This window comes from Lithobates pipiens, unplaced genomic scaffold (assembly GCF_037356315.1).
Source record: "Lithobates pipiens isolate NorthernLeopardFrog02 unplaced genomic scaffold, aLitPip1_a1.2 Scaffold_13, whole genome shotgun sequence".
Taxonomy (NCBI): domain Eukaryota; kingdom Metazoa; phylum Chordata; class Amphibia; order Anura; family Ranidae; genus Lithobates; species Lithobates pipiens.
In genome coordinates, this window is record NW_027507718.1 from 525,716,943 (window position 1) to 525,733,767 (window position 16,825).

Below are 16,825 nucleotides of genomic sequence, written 5' to 3' on the forward strand. Positions count from 1 at the left end.
GGTGGACCAAGTTGTCGGAATTTCCGGTTGCCAAGAACGCAGTGACGTAAGTCGTGTATGGCGGGCCTACAAAAGGGAAGTTCCGCACCACCTCCGGCACCCTTTGGGCTCCTTCTGCTGATCTCGTGTCTATCGCGTGTTAGTAGAAGTTTGGTGAGAGATGCGCTTTTCATATTTGTGATTCAGATCGCTACTGCTCTTCAGTTTCTGCTTGTCTTTGCGTATCTGATAATCAGTGCGTGCAGTCGGTAAGTATTTGTTTCTCATTGTGGACTATATCTTGGTATAGTACGCTTTGATTTGCATTTCTTATTGTCTGCTTGCTTCTGCTATTCAGTTCGTTCTTTCAGGCATTGCTGTTTTTCGGTGCTTTCTGTTGTCCGTTCTGACGAGCCGACCGTTTTGAAACCATGTTTCGTCTACGTACTCGTCGTAGAGTTTGTGCTGTGCAGGGGCTTCGTGTTGGGGTTGTTACTTTGACACATGCCCGGTCCATGAACAGGGAGGGGAGGCGTTTGTGGACCAAGAATTGGTTGCGTCAGCGTGACCAGTTCTCGCACATGCCTTTGCTCCGTGAGATCCGTGAGAATAATCCTGATGATTTCAGGAATTATCTCCGGATGACGGAACCTGTTTTTCACCGTCTGCTGGCTTTGCTGACCCCTTATATCAGCAGGCAGGATACCTGCATGCGCCAAGCCATCACTCCGGAGCAGAGGCTCATCGCCACGTTGCGCTACTTGGCAACAGGGAGAAGCCTTCAGGACCTCAAGTTCTCTACAGGCATCTCCCCCTAGGCTCTGGGGATCATTATTCCAGAGACCTGTTCTGCCATCATTCAGGTCCTGCAGAAGGACTATATGAAGGTAAGTTTTATCCTTTAACATCACATTCCATGTATTTCATAATTGCTAATGTCTTGCATTTCTTTCCTCATTCCCTAATTACCATCATTGCAATATACTCTAATTCATATACTCTGCCCCTTTGTCCTCAGGCATATTTGCCTCACTAACTTCCCCACCATGCTCTTCTTGGCCCCTAAAACTATAGTCTAGTCACTTAACAATGTCTTTTGTCAGCTCCATAGTATTGCTTTCCCCTAAACACCCCCTAAAATGTCTACAAATGTGATGTGTGTGCTTCAATTCATGCAGAGTGCTTTTTTTTTTTTTTTTGGTTGTGCCAAACTCATTAGGAACCCCCCTCCCCCCAACTGCTAGCTCAGCTGATAGCAATCTTCTATCTGATGACTTTACCAAACCCAATACACACTCTACCTACCTTTTTGATGGTCACATTTATGGACGAGTTCACCAAAGCATGTAGTGCAAGGGCCTGCCTCAATACTTTCAAATGCTTTTTAATTTTTTTGTTTTTTCCCCTATTAATTAACTTGATATGTGATAGCAGTATGTCAAAATGTACTTCCATTTTTTTTTATTTTTGGTATTATGACACTTCTTACCTGTCCGGTGGGCTGCCAATAGTGTAAGTAAGGAGGGGCATCCAAAAAAAAATAACAAAATCTAAAATTGTGTAGATGTGACGAAATCAAAAATTGTATTGCCGAAATGAGTAAAAAAGAGTCAGGAAATACGTTCGGGAGAAGTGTGTGTGACTATGAGCATCAAAAGAAGTTTCTTCTTGCAGCATTGTAAAGAACAAGAGAATGCACTTCATGAAAGAATTTTTAACATTGCAGCGTGACGAATGTGCTATATCGATTACGAGCAGTAGTTTTACCTGAACGAGCGCTTCCGTGTCGGAATTTGAATGTGAGCATGTGTGGCGCCTTGTCCGTCGGAGTAGGCTACACATGATCGGAGTATGTCCGATCGGAGCAGTTTGTCGGAAAATATTTCCGGCAAGTTGGAAAATTTGGTCCAACGGATATTCCAACGGAAACAGTCCGATGCAGACCACACACAGTCGGAATATCCGACAAAACGCTCCGATCGGACACATTCCGACGGAGTCTCCGACCGTGTGTACAAGGGCTTTCTGTGACTGAACGAAGCCTCAGCAACACGTTGTCCAGCACCAGGAAATTGTAACCTTCCAGGCTCTGGAAATGCATTGCACAAACCTTTCTGTAAGGCCTCCCGAAGATGTTTCATCCTCTGCTCTCTCTGTGAAGGCTGGATAAGTTCTGCAACCTTACCCTTGTAAAGTGGATCAAGAAGGGTTGCTAGCCAGTAATGAGCCCTCTCCTTGATACCACGAATCCTAGGGTCCTTTCGCAGGCTTTGCAGGATCAGGGAGGCCATGCAGCGTAGATTTGGAGAGGCATTCGATCCTGAGTCCTCTGGGTCATTAAGGATCACATGAGCTTCAGTCACCTCCTCCCAACCACGTACAACTCCATGGGTTTCTGGGTACTGAAAACGATCCCTTGAAGAATGCTGCTGATGCTGAGTGTTATCCTCCACCTCCATGCTGACACAATCCTGCTCCTCCTCTTCTTCTTCCTGTGTGATCGGCAGGCCTGCAGGAGTACTAGTATCTGGATAAAGGGGGCCTTGAGAGGTAAGGAAGTCATCCTCTTCCTCCCACTGTTCTGCCTAAAGTGCCCTGTCCATTATTCCACGGAGTGTGTGCTCCAACAGGAAGACAAGAGTGACAGTATCACTGAGGCATGCACTGTCACTGCTCACCGTCCTCTTGGCCTCCTCAAATGGTGACAGGACAGTGCATGCATCCTTGATCAGTAGCCACTAGCGTGGCGAAAAAAAGCCAAGCCCCCCTCACCCTGTCCTGGTGCCATACTCACACAGGTACTCATTGATGGCCTTCTGCTGCATGTGCAGCTGCTGCTGCATTGCCAACGTTGAGTTCCACCTGGTGGGCATGTCACAAATGAGGCGGTTCTTGGGCAGGTTGCATTCTCCTTGAATGTCAGCCAGCTGAGCACTGGCATTATATGACCAGTGGAAATGACTAAATGACTTCAGACTTTCCTGCCCTGCCTCAGGACATCCTGTAAGCCTGGGTACCTGCTCAAGAACCGCTGCACCACCAAATTCAGGACTAGAGCCAAACAGGGAACATGGGTCAAGTGTCCCTGTTAGAGGGCAGAGAGGAGGTTGCTGCCATTGTCACATACAACCATTCCTGGCTGAAGTTGGCATGGCGTCAACCACCTCTGAGCCTGCCCCTGCAGAGCTGACAGAATCTCTGCCCCAGTGTAGCTCCTGTCCCCTAAGAAGACCAACTCAAGCACCCCATGGCATCTTTTTGCCTGAGAGCACTGTGGTTTCAGAGGAGAAATCTGCAGAGGAAGCGGCCATAGAGGAAGAAGAAGAGGGGGGGGGGGTAGAGGTGAGAGCTGTGGCAGAATCACCACTAGCATTTTGGAGGCGTGGTGACGGAACAAGTTCCAACAATACTGAACCCTGTCCTGCATCCTTCCCAGTTGCCAGCTTAGTTACCCAGTGCTCCGTGAAAGAAAGGTAATGTCCCTGTCAATGCTTGCTGGATCATGAGTCAACAGTAATATGCACTTTACTGCTGACTGCCCTGTCCAAATTGGCCAAGACATTGCTTTCCACATGCTGGTAGAGAGCCGGAATGGCCTTCCTTGAAAAGAAATGGCGTTTGGGAACCTACCGCCGAGGTACCGCACATTCCACCAATTCACGAAAGGGGGCAGAGTCTACCGGCTGAAAAGGCAGCAGTTGCAGTGCTAGCAATTTAACCAAGCTAGCATTCAGATGCTGAACATGTGGGTGGCTCGGACCGAACTTCTTTTGATTGCTTAGCAACTGGGGTAGGGAAATTTGCCTGCTAAAATCAGATGGAGGTGTACTGATAGCAGATTGGCTGCAAGTACTTGGAACACCTATTGTTATACCTTCATTCCTCTTAGTGCAGGTTTCTGAGAGGACTGGAGGTATAGTGGGGTTGGAGAACCCAGCTGATGAGGAGCAAGGAGAGGTCCACCTTGTTCTTTGATGTGGGTCTTTTAAGTGCTGTTGCCAACAGACTGCATGGGAGGTCGTCATATGTCTGGTCAAGCATGTGGTGCCCAAGCGGCTGCTGTTTTGGCCACGCTTGATAGGCTTCAGACATATTTTGCAACAAGCAACGGTGCGATCTGCTGCACACGTGTCAAAAAAGGCTCACACTAAAGAACTTTTCAAAATATGTGGGCAGTCAGCAGCGCTCTGCACCTGCTTAGCTCTGCGGTGTGATGCAGTAGGGTGGCTGCCCTTAAGCTGCCCCTGGAAGGCATCTTATCTCATTGAAGATGTGCCTCCTCCTCTCTTCTATCATCCCCTCCCTCCTAATCACTGGAGCAAACTTGGCAGTATGCTGCATGATGGTGGGGCTAGGGAAGGAGTGACTGTTGACATGGAGCCGATGGAATAGGCCACTTTGGCAGCTGCATTGGCAGGCAAACTACTCTGAGCCTGTGTGACAGAGGATGAGGAGGATGAGGATGGCTTTGTTATCAATTCCACCAACTCTTCTGCATGTTGTGGCTCAATAACACAGCCATCTGCAGGAAAAAAGGACAAGCATGCCCCACGGCCACATGCTGAGGATGAGCCGTGTCCACGACTAGCACTGTTGACTGTAGACACAGAGCCTGCTTGCCCACTTTTAGTGGCCTGTGAGCGTCTGCCTCTCCTTGGTGGCCTTCCAGACAGGATGTAAATTTTCTTCAGCAAAAAAACACTACACTGTATTGTGTACTGTGTACACCACTAGGAAAGTAGTAGCAACTGCACTAGGGGTGCACGGTACTGTATACACCAACAGAAGTTTAATAACAACTATGGGTGCACCGTATGTATTGTATACACCACCACGAAAGTAGTAGCAACTGCACTAGGGGTGGCCGGTACTGTGTACACCAACAGAAGTGTAATAACAACTATGGGTGTACTGTATTGACCACCAGAAAAGTATGAGTAACTGCACTATGTGTGCACAGCACTGTCTATACCACCTGAAGTATATAAGAAACAGTACACCAGGAACGGCCTGCAGTCAGATATAGCTAAACTGGATACAGTGGATATATATATATATATATATATATACACACACACACACACACACACACACACACACACACACACACAAACACAAGAGTATGCCTGCCAGAAGTAAATTAGAAACAGTACGCCAAGAATGGTCTGCAGCGAGATATAGCTAAACTGTATGCAGTGGAATATATATATATTAAATACACTGCAGCTAACTGAATAATCCGCCTGCTTGCCTGTTCAATCTAAATGACATTGTCTCCGTCCATGCCAACGACACACTACATGAGGCCGACGAGCAGGCGGCCTTATATAGTGTGGGGCGTGGACTTGGTCCCCCTGAGCCATGATTGGCAAAAGGCACCCTGCCTTTGGCCAATTATGGCTCTCTTAGCTGAGGGCACTGTGATTGGCCAAAGCATGCAGGTCATGGTGCATGCTCTGGCCAAATTACTTAGGAGATGGCACTGCAATCGCTGCCCCCACTGCTGGGGGCAAGACTGAAATCCCTGTAGCTACCGGGGCCACCACCTGGACCGAAGGGAGAGGGGTGGGCACCGCACCAGACCCCGGACTTTCCCCATTTACTACTGCCCCTCCACCCGGCTGAACCCAAAGCGACACCTGCGGGGACTGTAACCCCTTTCCCCCGCAAAACGCTGCACTAGATCCTGCAGCCCTCCCAATAAATCGCACAGCTGCGCATCTGCACCGGAAGTAGTAGGTGCATTACCTGTCCCTTGCGGGCCAGCCGCCGAGCCTCCAGCCTGCGACATGACCCTGACATCCACTGAATCCCCACATCCCTTAAACCTAACCACCCACCCAATGCAGCATTTAAAGAGGTAGTAGATAAAGAGGCAGAATTACCGGGCTGACCAGGGGAGACCCCAACAGCCACCGCTCCCAAATCCACTGGTGCCAGTTGGTTTCAAAACTCCTCTCCCTCAGAGCATGACAGCTCTCCTTCAGACCACGCTCCTGGAAGCTGCTTCTCCGCTCTTAGCACCCCAGGTGTGGAGGGCCTGGATGCTGAGGACCTATGCCATTGCTGACCCCTCCTCACAGTACTGGCCTGCAGCTGGGCCAAAATCCTGCCCACCTCTATACCTCCCAATGGGAATATATGATATGATATATATATATATATATATATATATATATATATATATATTTCCATAAATATATCCCATAGTTTGTAGAAGCGATAATTTTTGTGCAAACCAATCAATATACACTTATTGGGATTTTTTTTTACTAAAAATATGTAGCAGAATACATATTGGCCTAAACTGATGAATAAATTAGATTTTTTAACATTTTATTATTGGATATGTTTTCTAGCAGAAAGTAAGAAATGTTTTTATTTCAAAATTGTCGCTCTTTTTTTGTTTATATCGCAAAAAATAAAAACTGCAGAGGTGATCAAATACCACCAAAAGAAAAGCGTAAAGTAAGGGCGTGTCTTTCCATCCTTATCAATGTGACAAAGAGAGAGAGTGAGCAAACAAGCAGGCATGCAAACAGGGAGATGGGACTTTAGATGAAGCATATTGTTGCAAATCAATAAGTTGGCGGATTAATAAAATGTTTAATAAATCATATACAATGGATAACATACAATTTACTAATGTCAATATTCAAAATGATTAAATATGGTAGTAACACTGGTAACATATGACATTACTTGATAAGTACAAGTCCACTAATGACATATAAAAATACACATATACTGCCTGCTTGTTTGCTCGCTCGCTCTCTTTTTGTCACCACTAGGGATGAGCCGAACACCACCCCCCCCCCCCCGCCCCCTCGTTCGACTCGCACCCGAACCTGTGAATGGACTGAAAATTTGTGCGAACTTTAGAACCCCATTAAAGTCTATGGGACTCGAACGCTCAAAATCAAAAGTGCTCATTTTAAAGGCTAATATGCAAGTTATTGTCCTAAAAAGGGTTTGGGGACCTGCCTCCTGCCCCAGGGGACATGTATCAATGCAAACATTTATTTTTTTTTAACCACTTTCAGACCGGACCATTTTGCTGGTAAATGACCAGAGGTCTTTTTACACTTTGGCACTGCGCTGCTTTAACTGGTAATTGCGCGGTCATGCAATGTTGTACCCAAACAAAATTTGCGTCCTTTTCTTCCCACAAATAGAGCTTTCTTTTGATGGTATTTGATTGCCTCTGCGATTTTTATTTTTTGCGATATAAACGTAAAAAGACCGCAAATTTTGAAAAAAAATGATATTTTCTACTTTTTGTTATTAGAAAAATCCAATAAACTCAATTTTAGTCATACATTTAGGCCAAAATGTATTCAGCCACATGTCTTTGGTAAAAAAAAAGTCAATAATTGTATATTTATTGGTTTGCGCAAAAGTTGTCACATCTACAAACTAAGGTACGTTTTCTGGAATTTACGCAGCTTTTAGTTTACGACTGCCTATCTCATTTCTTGAGGTGCTAAAATGACAGGGCAGTACAAAACCCCCCCAAATGACCCCATTTTGGAAAGTAGACCCCCTAAGGAAATTGATAAGAGGCATGTTGAGCCCATTGAATATTTTATTTTTTTGCCTCAAGCGATTGAATAATGACAAAAAAAAAATTTTTTTTTTTTTTTTACACAAAGTTGTCACTAAATGATATATTGCTCACACATGCTATGGGCGTATGTGAAATGACACCCCAAAATAAATTCTGCTGCTTCTCCTGAGTACGGGGATACCACATATGTGGGACTTTTTGGGAGCCTAGCCGCGTACAGGGCCCCGAAAACCAAGCACCGCCTTCAGGCTTTCTAAGGGCGTAAATTTTTGATTTCACGCCTCACTACCTATTACAGTTTTGAAGGCCATAAAATGCCAAGATGGCACAAAACCCCCACAAATGACCCCATTTTAGAAAGTAGACACCCCAAGCTATTTGCTGAGAGGCATGTTGAGTCCATGGAATATTTTATATTTTGCCACAAGTTGCGGGAAAATTACAAACTTTTTTTTTTTTTTTTTTTTTCACAAAGTTGTCACTAAATGATATATTGCTCATGCATGCCATGGGCATATGTGAAATGACACCCCAAAATAAATTCTGCTGCTTCTCCTGAGTACGGGGATACCACATATGTGGGACTTTTTGGGAGCCTAGCCGCGTACGGGGCCCCGAAAACCAAGCACCGCCTTCAGGCTTTCTAAGGGCGTAATTTTTTGAGTTCACTTCTCACTACCTATTACAGTTTTGAAGGCCATAAAATGCCAAGATGGCACAAAACCCCCACAAATGACCCCATTTTAGAAAGTAGACACCCCAAGCTATTTGCTGAGAGGCATGTTGAGTCCATGGAATATTTTATATTTTGCCACAAGTTGCGGGAAAATTACAAACTTTTTTTTTTTTTCACAAAGTTGTCACTAAATGATATATTGCTCACGCATGCCATGGGCATATGTGAAATGACACCCCAAAATAAATTCTGCTGCTTCTCCTGAGTACGGGGATACCACATATGTGGGACTTTTTGGGAGCCTAGCCGCGTACGGGGCCCCAAAAACCAAGCACCGCCTTCAGGCTTTCTAAGGGCGTTACAGTTTTGAAGGCCATAAAATGCCAAGATGGCACAAACCCCCCCCCCCAAATGACCCCATTTTAGAAAGTAGACACCCCTAAATTTAGGGGTACACTAGTGAGACTAGGTAATAAATGGCGGGTGCCCTGAAACTATAAAAAAATAACTAACCAACCAGCGTCACCTGTAACAGTTATATGGTGATCACTGGTGAAAGGGTTAACTAGGGGGCAATCAGGGGGCTTTATGCGGTAGTATATGGGGGTCCCTGGCGCTATAAAAAGCTGCGGCGAACCTAAATACCTACCTGCCTAACTAGCGTCACCTGTGACACTAATACAGCGATCAGAAAAACGATCGCTTATTAGGCTGGGTTCACACTGGAGCGATGCGGGAACGCCACGAATGCGCGGCGGGTTCCCGCATCGCATGCCTCCCGGCGGCAGTTCACACTGCCCTATGCGAACTGCTGGGAGTGTCAGTGAAATGTTAATGACACCCCCAGATCAGTTCGCATATCGCAGTGCGATCTGCAAACTTGGATCGCATGGTGTGAACACCCATGCGATCCGATTCTGCTGCGGACCAAAAAAAGGGTCCCGTGCGAGTTTGCGGCGGGTGCGGCGGGTGCGACACGAATTCAGCCATACTATCTGTATAGCTGAACTCGAATCGCACAGAGATCGGATGTGATTTGCACTGCAGTGCGGTGCGAATCACATCCGTTCTCATAAACCGCTGCAATGTGAACCCAGCCTTAGTGACACTGGCGACGGGGGGTGATCACGGGGTTAAACCTTTATTGGGGGGGTTAGGGGGGTACCTTAGAACTAAAGGGGGCTAACCCTAACTGCCCTAACAGTTATTAGTCACAAATGACACCTGCCGGGTGATCAGGGGGTTAAACCTTTATTAGGTAATAAATGGCGGGTGCCCTGAAACTATAAAAAAATAACTAACCAACCAGCGTCACCTGTAACAGTTATATGGTGATCACTGGTGAAAGGGTTAACTAGGGGGCAATCAGGGGGCTTTATGCGGTAGTATATGGGGGTCCCTAGCGCTATAAAAAGCTGCGGCGAACCTAAATACCTACCTGCCTAACTAGCGTCACCTGTGACACTAATACGGCGATCAGAAAAATGATCGCTTATTAGGCTGGGTTCACACTGGAGCGATGCGGAAACGCCGCGAATCCGCGGCGGGTTCCCGCATCGCATGCCTCCCGGCGGCAGTTCACACTGCCCTATGCGAACTGCTGGGAGTGTCAGTGAAATGTTACTGACACCCCCAGATCAGTTCGCATATCGCAGTGCGATCTGCAAACTCGGATCGCATGGTGTGAACACCCATGCGATCCGATTCTGCTGCGGGCCAAAAAAAGGGTCCCGTGCGAATTTGCGGCGGGTGCGGCGGGTGTGGCGGGTGCGGCGGGTGCGGCGAATGGCTGAACTCGAATCGCACAGAGATCGGATGTGATTTGCACTGCAGTGCGGTGCGAATCACATTCGTTCTCATAAACCGCTGCAATGTGAACCCAGCCTTAGTGACACTGGCGACGGGGGGTGATCACGGGGTTAAACCTTTATTGGGGGGGTTAGGGGGGTACATTAGAACTAAAGGGGGCTAACCCTAACTGCCCTAACAGTTATTACAGTCACAAATGACACCAATGCAAAAAAAAAAAAAAAAAAAAAAAAAATGACATTGGTGTCACTGTGACTGGGGGGGCAGGGGTAATTGGGGGGGTGATCGGGGGGTAAAGGGGGGGTGTGAGTGTGCCTGGCATGTTCTACTGTGTGTGGGATGTGTTGGTGCAACTCACTGATCCGCTCTCCTCCGTGTCGGAACGAAAAATACCGACACGGAGGAGAGAATACATCACTTCCTCTCCTGTGTTTACATTACAGGAGAGGAAGTGATGTCACCGGGGATTTCCATTCGTCGGGAGCGATCGCGAGGGGGTGGCCATGAATGAATGGCCGTCCCCTCGTCCGGGATCGCTCCCGAACGAAAACCGACCGCCGCAGGCACCGGGCGGGGGCCCGATCGGGCCCCCGACCCGCGGGAGGCAAATCACGTACATGTACGTGCTTATGCCTGCCCGTGCCATTCTGCCGACGTACATCGGCGTGAGGCGGTCGGCAAGTGGTTAAACGGCTTTTTTTTCGGGAGCACTGATTTTAATGACGCTTAAAGTGAAAAAAAAAAGTGTAATATTCCTTTAAATATTTGGGGATAACAATTGGGGTAGCTTCAGGTGTACACTGTGCAGGGGGCAAAATACACCAATTGTAACTGCTACAGCTGCCTGTGGTATAGGACCAGGACAACACGAGCAATTGGGGTAGCTTCAGGTGTACACTGTGCAGGGGGCACAATACACTGACTGTAATTGCAATAGCTTCAGAGGAAATAAACACACAGTCTCAGTCTCTCCGTCTATCTCTAGGAGCCGCAACACACTACACAAAGGCCGCCGCGCAGGCGGCCTTATATAGTGTGGGGCGTGTACTAAACTCCCTGAGCCCTAATTGACCACAGGCATCCTGCCTGTGGCCAATTATGACTCTCCTCGCTGACGGCGCTGTGATTGGCCAAGCATGCGGGTCATAGTGCATGCTTGGCCAATCATCAGCCAGCAATGCACTGCAATGCCGCAGTGCATTATGGGCCATGAGCGCCACTCGAATTTGGCACAAACGGCCCATAAAGTTCTGGTTTCACCGAATGGGCGAACAGCCGGTGTTCGCCTCGAATATGCGTTCGACTCCAACACCCAGCTCATCCCTAGTAACCACCAAAAGAAAGCTCTATTTGTGGGGAAAAAAGGACAGTTTTGTTTGGGTACAACGTCGCACGACCGCACAATTGACAGTTAAAGTAACGCAGTGCCGTATCGTAAAAAATGGCCTGGTCATGAAGGGGGGTAAAACCTTTCCGGGGTTGAAGTGGTTAAACTAAACTATAGGTAAAATAGTTGAAGTCAGTAATTCTACTATTCAGATCTCTGTGCCATAGCAGCTAATTTGGGAAAGATTAAATTTTTCTTGGAATTTCCTTTCAAATTTGGCTAAAGTAACTGTAATGCCCCATACACACGATCAGGTCTGATTTTCCGACCACAAATGTTGGATGTGATCTTGTTGGCTGAAAGTCCAACCGCGTGTATGCTCCATCGAATATTTGTTGTTGGACTTTCCGCCAACAAATGTTGGCTAGCAGGTTCTCAAATTTTCCGCCAACAAAACTTTGTTGTTGCAAAGTCCGATCGTGTGTACACAAGTCCATCGCACAAAAGTTCACGCATGCTCAGAAGAAGCCGCACTGGCTATTGAACTTTCTTTTTCTCTGCTCGTCATACATCTTGTATGTCACCGCGTTCCCACGTTTGTAACTGTTGGCCAACATTTGTGTGACCGTGTGTATGCAAGACAAGTTGGAGCCAACAACCTTCGATCAAAATTCCATGGTTTTGTTGTCGGAAAGTCCGATTGTGTGCAACGGGGCATTAGTTAAGGTAATGAATATGAATTTACGAATGATCCGAAGTAACGAATGCCGCATCTGCACGAATGGAATGGAATAAATACGAATGCATCCGAACTTATGAATGCCGATCATAATGAATGATCCAAAAAAAGAAAAAAAAAAACAGATGAAACGAAAATTAAACTAAACAAATTTTTCGGTAGTGCACTCTCCAGTGCAGCGTAATGCCCTGTACACGCGGTCAGACTTTCGGACGGAAAATGTGCGATCGGATCTTGTTGTCGGAAAATTTGATTGTGTGCGGGCTCCATCTGACTTTTTCCGTCAAAATTTCCGACACACAAAGTTTGAGAGCAGGATCTAAAATTTTCCGACCGTTTAAATTTCCGATCGTGTCTAGAAAATTCAGACGGACAAAGTGGCACGCATGCTCAGAATAAATTACGAATAAATAAATAAAAGACGAAAACTATTGGCTACTGCCCTCTTTATAGTCCCGCGGTACGTGTTCTACATCACCACATTCTGAACGATTTGATTTTCCGACAACTTTGTTAATCCGTGTGTATGCAAGACAAGTTTGGGCCAAAATCCGTCGGGGAAAAAAATCAGTAACCACTTTTTATGGAGGGGCGGCACAGTCTGATCATGATCTACACATCACATGGCAGCAATTTATCGGTAGATCACCATCGATCTGTTGCTGACCCATGCTTCAGAATGACAACAGAAAGCCAGATCATGATTTTTGCTACTTCTTTGGGTTGCAGAGACTTAAGCCTAGTACACACGGGCCGAATGGTTCAATAGAAACCAGCTGATATTTAGCCTGTGTGGACTGTGTACTGCAGCTTGTTTGGACAGGCCATGGGGCATGAATAAAAAGTGCTCTGGCATGGGGGGGCCGTTCCCTTGTCAGAACACAAAAGCACAGCATAGATCGCTGTACTAACATTGCATGTACAGCGGCTTCTCCAGAGCTGTCAGTTTTCTTTTTCATTCAGCCCGCTGGGTTGAAGGAAAAATAAAGGACTAGTGTGTACCAGGCTTAAAGAGGAAGTAAACCCTGATGGGTTTACTTCCTCTTTCATTCCCTGTAAAGGTAAAGCATAATGGACTACTATGCATCGCATAGTAGTCCATTATGTGTCACTTACTTGACACAGGAGCCAGCAAAGTCACTGCCGTCCCCTGTAGTAAGGCGCATTCATCTTCTCGGTGGGTCTCGCCGCTCCCATTCGGCGAAGCCGCGATTACGCCACTCGCGCGCATGCGCACGGGAGCCGCCACTCGCGCCATATCACCGTTGACCGCGGCGCGCTCAGTGCCTGTCTTTCGGCAAATATCTCCTAAACCGTGTAGGTTTAGGAGATATTTCTTGGACCTACAGGTAAGCCTTAATCTAGGCTTACCTGTAGGTCAAAGTTGGTTGTAAGAGTTTACAACCACTTTAAGACAAAGTCTCCTTTGTTGTTGATCTTGTGGAACTACTTGTTTGTCTATGGACAGCCTTATATTTGCCACAACACACTAAGCTGTACACAAGCTTCCTACACTTTGAAGACCCAAAGTAATAGATAACTGGGTCCAGACAACAGCTGATGCTACTACAACTAACGGATAGCATGTAGACAAAATACACAAAGTTACCAAATGGCTTATCGAAATTGAGATAATAAATGAAAAAGATAATATTGGTCGGGCCAAAACAGATGATATATTCAATAAGTGTAATGACGCAAAGGAACACTGATCTGGATTTTTTAAAGGTGCTTTCAATTGTGGTTGAGCTTAAACTTCGGATGGTCACGATGTAACAGAATGTTGTAATCATAAAAGGCAGCAAAAAGAAAATGGAAATAAAAGCGGTGAAATAATAAAAGTAGAAACGTTGAATATGTGCCCTTTCCAGCATGTCATAACAAGTTGTAATGTTTAGTTGGTTAATGTGAACAGTTAGCTTGCTTATGAAAAGCGGCACAGTGCCGGCGATGGAAACCAACCAGATGAAGAAACAGGTAATCCAGGCTCTTTTCACTGAGCGCCATGAAAGGGAGGGAATGGGGTAGACCACCGCCAAGAACCGGTCCACGCTTATACCGGTAATGAGCAGGATGGAGCAGTACATGTTGGAGTAAAATGCCGCAGTGACTAATCGGCACATTCCTTCTCCAAAAACCCAATTGTTTCCTAAAATTCGGTAAACAATGTTGAAAGGAAGCAAGATCGCGAAGAGGACATCGGAGACAGCTAAGTTCAACATAAAGACCACTGATGGAGTCTTCACTTGAATCCAGAACAAGAATGCGATGATCGCTACTACATTGCAAGGCAGTGATAGGAGGAATATGACCGTGTAGATGGAAGGTATAAATGTCGTCAACCACCGACTCCTCAGATAAGCTAAAAGTTCTGAAATCGTATTGTTTTCATTGTCAGTTTCTGGATCTAAAGAAAACAACAAACAATTAGGAAATTAACTACGGCGACCGAACATGGCATTAGTACTATAATGAAAACTCAAACAGGACAAAGCATTATTAAACATAGTGTACTCAAAAAAGAAAGTGGTGAATTGAGGTTGTGAGGAAAGGGCTTTTCCAGCATGGTAGATCATGCCCCCTGGTGGGTGGGCTCTTTGCAATTGGCTGGCTAGTTGGGTGGTGGTCAAAGATTTTATAGATTACCTTTACTGTGCAAGATCTTGATATAGCTGAACACCATGAGTGTGTGAGTTTAAGCAGACAGGAGGATTCCATAAACAGAGGACTGTGAGAGTAGCTGGATGTGTACTGTGGATCTGCTTTGTTCCAATAAAGTAGTGGGGGCAACCAAATTCCTCCAGTTTGCTAGACTTATCCCAACAGTTCTAGACTGTCACACATATTTATACCAGAAATTATATAGAACATGTTCAGCAGAGCATTGCCAAGCTCAGGCACCTACAATCAGCAACAATTACCCATGAGCAAGTTATTCCTGGGTGGAATGGTCTCTCTTCTGTTGGCGTGAATATTTCAGAAGAGTGTGTCTACTGAGGTCATGATATCTTTACGTGAAGCATTCTCTCTTTGCAGCGACCACCAATGAAAAGTGTAATTTACTGTATTCTCCCTTTAACCACATATGTAAGGGGACAATTTTCCACCAATATAAAGAAATATTCTTCCTCCCAATGGTTACCAATGGAATGGCACATTCTTCCTTCTGCTGATCACCAATGGGAGGGGACAACCTTCCTTCTACTGATTACCAATAGAGGTGAGTATTTTTCCTTCTGCTGATCACCAATGGAAGAGGAATAGCCGTCCTTCAGCTGACCTCCAATGAAAGATGACAATCTTCCTTCTGCTGATCACCAATGGAATGGGGATTATCCTTCAGCTGACCTCCAATGAAACATGACTTTCTTCCTTCTGCTGATCACCAGTGGTAGAGGGGAAACCTTCCTTCTGCTGACTACCAATGAAAGAGGGTATTCTTCGTTATGCTGATTACTAATAGAAGTGGGCAACACTTCTTCTTCTGCTGACTACCAATCAAAGAGATGTTAGAACCGTTTTAAAAAAATTTGGAGTAATATACTCACAGTCTGAATATTCACCTGACGTATCTGAAAAAGATAAAAAAAAAATGAATGCACAGAAAACACACATGAGGAAATATGTTGAAGATACTGAAACATTTATCTATATGACATTATTAACCCCTTGACTTCCCTGAACAGGCTGAGCTGCTGGGCACTGAACAGGCTGAGCTGCTGGGCACTGAACAGGCTGAGCTGATGGGCACTGAACAGGCTGCTTTGATTGGCACTGAACAGGCTGCACTGATGAGCACTGAACAGGCTGTATTGATGGACACTGGTGAGACTGCATTGATGGGCACTGATCAGGCTGCATTGATGGATATTGGTGAGGGTGCATTGACATAGCACACTCCTGAACTCTGCACTCGGTACATAGCACACTCCTGAACTCTTCACGTGTTACATAGCACACTCCTGAACTCTGCACGCATTACATAGCACACTCCAGGGAGTCCCGGAGCAGAGCATTAGCGCAGGGACAGCATGACATGTGCGGACTGCACAGTCACGCTGTCAGGGGGGAGGCTGAGGCATGTTCCCTTTAAGAAAAGGGGAGGTGCCTCAGCAGGAGAAAAGCTGTTTGCCAGGAGAGGAAGGAGGCAAGGGGAGGAAGTGACGTCAGTCGTGAGCGGCGGGGAGAGAGATTAACACGCTCCCACCGCTCTGTCCTCCTTCCCAGTGATAATGGCGGCTCCGGTGGCGCTAACGGCGCTCGTAGCGCAATTGCGGGAGGCGGCGGCGCAAGGGGCAGGCTGGCTGCACGCCCAGGTCGCAGCCATAATCCGGGACACAGGATCGGCTCCGAGCGGGGGGGTCGCGGAGGCTCCACGTGCGCGGCGTTCCAGACCGCCAGAACGCTACAGGCCAGATGCGGTGCAGGGTGAGCGGAGCACGCAAACGCAGCGGAGGGGAGGTAATGGCCAGGCACCCCCCAGAGACCACCAACCCCAGGGATCCAGGAGGGGGGACGGCAGGACGGCTCAGCGCAGAGGCCGGAGCGCGGTGATGGGTGAGACCAGCACGACACAGGGATCTGCCCCCCCGGCTCGTCGCAGGTGCCGTGAGCAGTCGGCCGTGGCTGCAGGAGGGAGCCCAAACAGCCAGGCGGCCCAGCGGAGTGCAGCAACGCTTCGGGGGGCTGGCCAGGTGGCCGAAGCGGCCAGCAGCCCAGCCAGGTCCA

At 47.0% G+C, this 16,825-nt stretch overlaps 1 pseudogene; it reads right to left on the bottom strand.

The window, feature by feature from the left end:
- Positions 1-11,734: 11,734 nt before the first annotated feature.
- LOC143975945 (proteinase-activated receptor 1 pseudogene) lies at positions 11,735-14,780 on the bottom strand (annotated as a pseudogene).
- Between the last annotated feature and the right edge of the window lie 2,045 nt (positions 14,781-16,825).